An 8,237-nucleotide genomic window follows, 5' to 3' on the forward strand; every position below is an offset into this window, starting at 1 on the left:
TATCATGACGACTTGCCTTCCCAACTTCTCGCACGATTTGACAGTTTTGGCACCATGTCCTCGAGAACTGCTCGGAAATTAAAACCCCCACCTCCTTTTATTTAGCCACAACGAACAGTTCTCTTCTTTACCCCTTCCGCAGTAGTGCTCCAAAAAACCCTCCCCTGCAACCATGTCCTCTTCCTCTTCCTCTTCTTCTTCGTCGGATCCTTCCCACGTGTCTTCTCCCATCCGAGAGTCGACGCCCTCGTGGGGTACACAAGCGGCGTATGACATCCTTGCCCCGACGAAGTGGGACAAAGCGGACCATGACTCCTCCGTCTGGTCCGAGGATGACAAATCCCAAACCGACGGGGAGAGCGACCTCCGCTTCCTTGCTGACGAGGAAGTAGTGGAGGAGAGCGAAGACGACCGCCTCTCCTGGGCGGACTTCACCACCTCCGAGGAGGTGAAGGAAGAGGGAGAGGAGGAGGAGGATGAAGACAGCTCCTCCGACGAGCCGCCGGCCAAACGCCGCCACCTCTGGCCCGGGAACTTCAGCGACGTCGACAGTGACGACGACGCCGACGAAGAGGACGAAGACGACGAGGGTCCTATCGGCGGCCGGCCGGAGCAGCGACGACGAGCCGGCGGGGAGTAGCACCGGCGGTGGCGACGACGGCGACGACGACGACGACGAGGGCGGCAGCGGCCCCTAGATAGGGGCTTAGCATAGGACTAGCAGTAGCGGACGGGGCAATGTATCCCCCTGGTCTTCTCTTTTGAGGGCAATCAGCTCTTCTCTGTAAGAAATCTGGCTCATCAATGAAGAAATTCCCCAACTCGATTTTGCCGATTCCATTTATGATAATTTAGCCGATTGTCTTCCCTCCTGATTCTGCCGATCGCCACACTAGACCATGCCCAACAAGCCGATGGCATCGCATCGGCCTCCCACACTAGATTTCGAAATAGATCCATCCAGACCCAAACTCCTTGCCACATAAGTCCAAGCCTTATTCGCGCGAATCCGCAGATCTCATTTAAGATGACATGTTGGACCTAGCGGCAAAACTCCTGAAATAATGTCAGGTCTCCCCTTCCTTATTCTCTCCGAATTCTGCTCGTTCAGCTCCGACAACTTCCCTCTACAATAAACACCGTCTTTCGAACGAGCCGACACGAAGAGCGGGCCCACCTTGACAGAGTTGGTTAGACCTCGAGGGCGAGCTGCCCCCCGAGCCTTAGCCAAGGCGAGGGTAAAGGATGGATCATCACCATTGAGATTTCGGGGCGGGCTCAACCTTGTCCAAGAGAGCTATCCCGCAGGGCCACCAGCCGATCACCTCCCTTCCGTTGAGGGTCCATACAGCCGATCCAGTAAGTTATGATAATTTTGCAACATAAGCACCGTTCTTCAGGTAACTTGCGGTGCAGAGTTCGGCCGATCCCAACGAAATCGGCTCCTCGGAGCAGAGACCTCCACGGCGAGCTGCCCCCCGGGCCTTCAAGGTGAGAATAGCAGCGAGCTGATCACGTCAATCATCCTTGATTTCCAACTTGCAACGCCGCATCAACCGATTCAAAACAAATCGGCTCTTCAGAGTGAGGGAATTTCAGGGCGAGCCGCCCTCCCCCGAGCTTCTTTAGTCCAAACCTTGCGCCTTGCTGATCAGATCAGCCCATCATCTTCGGCAGGATGAAGCAACTTCCGGTGAGAACGTCTTCGTATTTCTGACGCCCTCCAGACTCTTGGAGGGAACTACCCCCTCTGTTCTTAAGTCGATGTCTGTACATCGGCTATGCCTGAAATTTTTCGAAAATTTTTATTTTTCGGCCGACTTGTATATCGGCCCCCATGTTCCAATACCCATCAACAGAAGGTGAAATGGTTCTGTTGCATATCCTCGTATTTTATCTACCTGGGTGCCCCCCCGAGCCGATTCTGTCAAGAGAATTGATGGTATCGGCTCTGTTGGATAACATGTTGAACCCAGGCAGAACGGTGGGTGAGGATATTCACGGCCGATACTGGAATCGGCCTCCACGTTGTTTGCTCGGTGAAGGTTTTGTAATGCTCCTTCACGGATCCTTGGGGCCGATCACAAGGATCGGCCTCGCCGCCTTGCACATCGCTTGGCTTAAACTACATGGTCGGGCCGGTGGATAAAACTAGCTTAACCCTTCCCTTCGTCACATCGATGCGCTCGCAGTCGTCCAATTTGATGCCCGAGAGGGGTTCTTGGCCTCGCTGCTTCCCATGCATTCATGCCGGCCGTTGAGACTTCAGCCGAGTCGTCGGCTTGGACGACCTCCACCTCATCACCATCCCATCGTATTATGCATTGGTGCATCGTGGAGGGAATGCAGCGGTTGGCGTGGATCCAATCTCTTCCCGGCAAAACGAGCATAATCGCTCGTGCTATCAACGATAAAGAACGCCGTAGGGATGGTTTTTCTTCCTACGGTCGGATCCACGTTCAGAACTCCTTGTGCCTCGGACGCTTGGCCGTTGAAATCGCTCAACGTTACGTTGGTCTTGATTAGATCCGAACTCGAGCGTCCCGGCCGACGTAGCATAGAGTATGGCATGATATTAGCTCGCCGCTCCGGTGTCCACCAAGCATCCTGTTTACGAGGCCTCCCATCAATATACCCTCGTAAGTACAGGGCCTTCGGATGCTCGTAGCTCCTGTCTCGTGGCTTCTCAAAGATAACCGGCCGTGGGCCGCGGTCAAGTTGTGCCACGGAGGTCTCGTCTAACCCCGGGGCATTGAACTCCGAAGGAGGATAAACACCATATTTGTGCCAGCCGATGTTTCATCATCGGCTTTTCTCTCGTTCGGGCGCCACTCTTTTCTTTGTGGCTGACCTTCCTCGTCCAGGGTTCGCAGAATTTTGGCGGCCAGATCAGGCCGTGCCCTCCCTAGCGTGCGCAAGTATAATCTTTCAGTTTCTTCCAACTCACGCAGACGCTGGACTCTTTGCTTCTGGGAACGGCTGAGCCCATCAGGGTACCATCTGGGCTGATGATATTTGTATTCTTCACTACCGTCCTCTAGCTCCTCGAGATCTTCCATCTGAGGGGACTCGGCACGCTTGTCCCGATGCGGGAAAGGCCCTAGCCGGCTGAACACAGACACGTTAGCGGCACCCTTCTTCCTTTGTTTGCATTCTGGGCAGTCCTCGATTGTTGGCAATCGGCTCATCCCCGAATCCCAGCAATGTTTGAAAAACGGGCAGTCCCAGTGCTTATCCATGTCACTCTGCCCCCTTGGCCTCCCTTCGGCGCGACGACCGTACCCATCGTTGCTTCTACCATGTTGGCGGTACCTTCCGACCTCGGCATCAGACCAGAAATTCCTTTCATCGTCGGCGTCGTAGCGCCGACGTCGGTCTTGGTGTTGCTCGTATTTGCTGAGAGGGTGCTTGGAGTGTGGGCGTTGATACCGCATGCTTCTTATTCCCTCCCTCGCCAGGCACCGCATGTCCTCACCTCGGGGTTGGCCGCGCGGATCGGCTCCCTCTTCATCCTTGCCACGGGAGTGGCTGCTTTCTGTTTCCTCTTTGTCATGGCGGCTTGCAGATCCTGCCACATTGACACCAAAGGAAGACTTTGGCCGATCTATGGGGTGGCTGAGATCCACCGTGTCGACACCGGGACCCGGACGTGGGTTTCTACCAAGCCCGATACCGTGCGGCCGGGTCTTCTCAGCGGAGCCGATGAGTTCGGTTCCAAGGGTTGCCTTGATCCCGTCATGTTCCCTTCTGAGCTCCTTGGGCAGATCCCCATGCTTCAGAGACTTGGTGCGCTCCTCCAACGGGGTGGGGAGATTTCTCCCATCAAGTGCGCCTTCGGGTGTGGAGCCCTTCCCCCTGACGCCATGGGAGTGGGTTCGGTGGGAGGAGCTGAAGAGTGCCAGAATGTGTTGACTGCCAAAACCCACCGGCGGGCAGCGGCCTTGTCAACACTGTAGAGCCGGGGGGAGCCTAGAGCTGCGGCTTCGAGGATGGCTTTGATTTCGTCGCATGTGACTGGCGTGCCGTCCACCATCTCAGATGTAGATGGCGACGTGGTTGATGTAGACGAATGTCCCACCGGGCGTGCCAGAATGTGTTGACTGCCAAAACCCACCGGCGGGCAGCGGCCTTGTCAACACCTGTAGAGCCGGGGGAGCCTAGAGCTGCGGGCCGGCTGAGACCCCTCCGAGCGACGGCCCGCAATGCTCTTACGGTCACACGCGGCGTTGCGAAGTGCAAGGGCGTGCCACCTGACCTATACCCGGTCGGGAAGGTGATGAGATTGCCTCGCTTAGTTTCCTGCAGGGCATACATGTAAACGTTAAATACGAGCCTCGATCGGCTCTCGAGGTTATCCCGTGAATCGGCTCAAAGAGCCGATCCACCCATGATCCGTACGGGGTGTACGAATACTTGGTGGTCCTGCTTGATCAAGATGAAGCTAATGAGATCTACGACGATTTAGGGTTTTCACCACATAATCGGATCATCCTACTCCGAGGTTGGGCCGGATGGCCACGCACGGTGCTCGTAAGCCGATCCTAAACAAGGCCAAAAAACCAACATGAAGTTGATCCTAGGAACATCCCGTTTAGGACTTGCGAACGCCACCCTACGTGCCACAGGATCCTCCCCCTTTGTAAGGCCAAACTATTGCGAGATATTAAACTAATCCTTGTAGAACAAGGAGCAATCGTAACGGATCAGATCTACTAAATAATGATCAAGCGGGGTGCCGCCCCCACACCTGAGATAGGCGTGAGGACGGCTAGATATGCAAGGGCGGCACTACGTAAGCATGCTTATACGAAGAACAATGCTAACCCTAACACATCTAATGATAACTACGTTGCTCGCCATCAAAAGCGCTTCAGTACGAGCAACGCATGAACAACGTGGGGCTTGTGCTGCCTAGATCGCAAGATGCGATCTAGGCAACATGTCGCTTCACCGATAGAAACCCTCGAGATGAAGGAGTTGGCGATGCGCCGAGATTGGTTTGTTTTTGGGGTTGAACGTGAGTTGTTGTTTATTCCATAAACCCTAGGTACATATTTATAGTCCGGCGGACTTTCTAATGTGGGCGTGCATCAAACCGTGCACGAGATAAAATCTAACTTCTAAACCGATATACAATCTATTATATTAAGATACACGGGCTAACTAGCCCAAATTCTCCGTGCCAGGCCGCTTCATAATTCTTCCATATGTAATCTCCCAAGCCCATCTTGATCGCGGCCCACCTCCTGATTTAGCCAAAATCTGGTGATAACAACTTTCTCCTTAGACCTTTGTACAGGCGGCATAGAGGTACCCCTTTGTGACACTTGGTTGAAACATATGTTATGCAATGATAATCCATGTAAATCCAAGCTAATTAGGAAAAGGTGCGGGCACTATTGGTAATCTATGCATGAGGCTTGCAACTTATAGGATGTCTTATACATAACACATATGCTTTATTACTACCGTTGACAAAATTGTTTCTATGTTTTCAAAATGAAAAGCTCTAGCACAAAAATAGTAATCCATGCTTCCCTCTTCGAAGGGCCTTTCTTCTACTTTTATGTTGAGTTAGTTTACCTACTTCTTTCTATCTTAGAAGCAAATACTTGTGTTAACTGTGCATTGATTCCTACATACTTGCTTATTTGCATTCATCATATTACTTTGTGTTGACAATTATCCATGAGATATATATGTTGAAGTTGAAAGCAACCGCTGAAACTTATATCTTCCTTTGTGTTGCTTCAAAGCTTTCTACTATGAATCTATTGCTTTATGAGTTAACTCATATGCAAGTCTTATTGATGCTTGTCTTGAAAGTACTATTCATGAAAAGTCTTTGTTATATGATTCAGTTGTTTAAATCATTGTCTTTATCATTGCTTCGAATCACTGCATTCATCCCATGTGCTTTACAATAGTACTGATCAAGATTATGATAGCATGTCACTTCAGAAATTATCCTTGTTATCGTTTACCTACTCGAGGGCGAGTAGGAACTAAGCTTGGGGATGCTTGATACGTCTCAAACGTATCTATAATTTCTTATGTTCCATGCTACTTTTATGATGATACTCACATGTTTTATACACAATTTATGTCATTATTATGCATTTTCCGGAACTAACCTATTAACAAGATGCCACAGTGGCAGTTCCTGTTTTCTGCTGTTTTTGTTCCAGAAAGGCTGTTCGGGCAATATTCTCGGAATTCGACGAAACAAAGACCAAATATCTTATTTTTTCGGGAAGGTTCCAGAAGTCCGAAGGGGAGACGAAGATGGGCCAGGGGGGCCCACACAACAGGGCCGCGCGGGCTCCACCCTGGCCGTGCCGGCCTATGGGGAGGGAGCCCTGGCGCCCTTCCGACTCCGCCTCTTCGCCTATAAGACTCCTCGTGACCTAAAACTTCGACATCGATTGACGAAACTCCAGAAAGACTCCAGGGACGCCACCGTCATCGCGAAACTCCAATTCGGGGGACAGAAGTCTTTGTTCCGGCACCCTGCCGGGACGGGGAATTGCCCCCGGAGTCATCTCCATCGATGCCACCGCCATCTTCATCGCCATCGCTGTCTCCCATGATGAGGAGGGAGTAGTTCTCTGATGCGTGTGGTTGGCACGTCCGTTGGGAACCCCAAGAGGAAGGTGTGATGCGCACAGCGGCAAGTTTCCCTCAGTAAGAAACCAAGGTTTAATCGGACCAGTAGGAGTCAAGAAGCACGTTGAAGGTTGATGGCGGCGGATGTAGTGCAGCGCAACACCGAGGATTCCGGCGCCAACGTGGAACCTGCACAACACAACCAAAGTACTTTGCCCCAACGAAACGAGTGAGGTTGTCAATCTCACCGAGCTTGCTGTAACAAAGGATTAACCGTATTGTGTGGAAGATGATTGTTTGCGAGAAAACGAGTAGAACAAGTATTGCGAGTAGATTGTATTTCGAGTAAAGAGAATTGGACCGGGGTCCACAGTTCACTAGAGGTGTCTCTCCCATAAGACAAACAGACATGTTGGGTGAACAAATTACGGTTGGGCAATTGACAAATAAAGAGAGCATGACAATGCACATACATATCATGATGAGTATAGTGAGATTTAATTGGGCATTACGACAAAGTACATAGACCGCCATCCAACCGCATCTATGCCTAAAAAGTCCACCTTCAGGTTATCATCCGAACCCCTCCGAGTATTAAGTTGCAAAGCAACGGACAATTGCATTAAGTATGGTGCGTAATGTAATCAACAACTACATCCTTAGACATAGCATCAATGTTTTATCCCTAGTGGCAACAACACAACACAACCTTAGAACTTTACGTCACTTGTCCCGGTGTCAATGCGGGCATGAACCCACTATCGAGCATAAGTACTCCCTCTTGGAGTTACAAGCATCTACTTGGCCGAAGCATCTACTAGTAACGGAAAGCATGCAAGATCATAAACAACACGTAGATATAACTTTGATAATCAACATAACAAGTATTCTCTATTCATCGGATCCCAACAAACGCAACATATAGGATTACAGATAGATGATCTTGATCATGTTAGGCAGCTCACAAGATCCGACAATGATAGCACAATGGGGAGAAGACAACCATCTAGCTACTGCTATGGACCCATAGTCCAGGGGTAGACTACTCACACATCACTCCGGAGGCGACCATGGCGGCGTAGAGTCCTCCGGGAGATGATTCCCCTCTCCGGCAGGGTGCCGGAGGCGATCTCCTGGATCCCCGAGATGGGATCGGCGTTGGCGGCGTCTCTGGAAGGTTTTCCGTATCGTGGCTCTCGGTACTGGGGGTTTCGTCACGGAGGCTTTAAGTAGGCGGAAGGGCAAGTCAGGAGGCGGCACGGGGGCCCCAGATGACAGGGCCGCGCGGCCAAACCCTAGGCCGTGCCGCCCTGTAGTTTGGGCACCTCGTGGCCCCACTTCGTTTCGTCTTCGGACTTCTGGAAGCTTCGTGGAAAAATAGGCCCCTGGGCTTTGATTTCGTCCAATTTCGAGAATATTTCCTTACTAGGATTTCTGAAACCAAAAATAGCAGAAAACGACAAGCGGCACTTCGGCATCTTGTTAATAGGTTAGTTCCAGAAAATGCACGAATATGACATAAAGTGTGCATAAAACATGTTGATAACATCAATAATGTGGCATGGAACATAAGAAATTATCGATACGTCGGAGACGTATCAGCATCCCCAAGCTTAGTTCTGCTCGTCCCG

This window comes from Lolium rigidum, chromosome 7 (genome assembly GCF_022539505.1).
Source record: "Lolium rigidum isolate FL_2022 chromosome 7, APGP_CSIRO_Lrig_0.1, whole genome shotgun sequence".
In the NCBI taxonomy this organism is placed as follows: Eukaryota; Viridiplantae; Streptophyta; class Magnoliopsida; order Poales; family Poaceae; genus Lolium; species Lolium rigidum.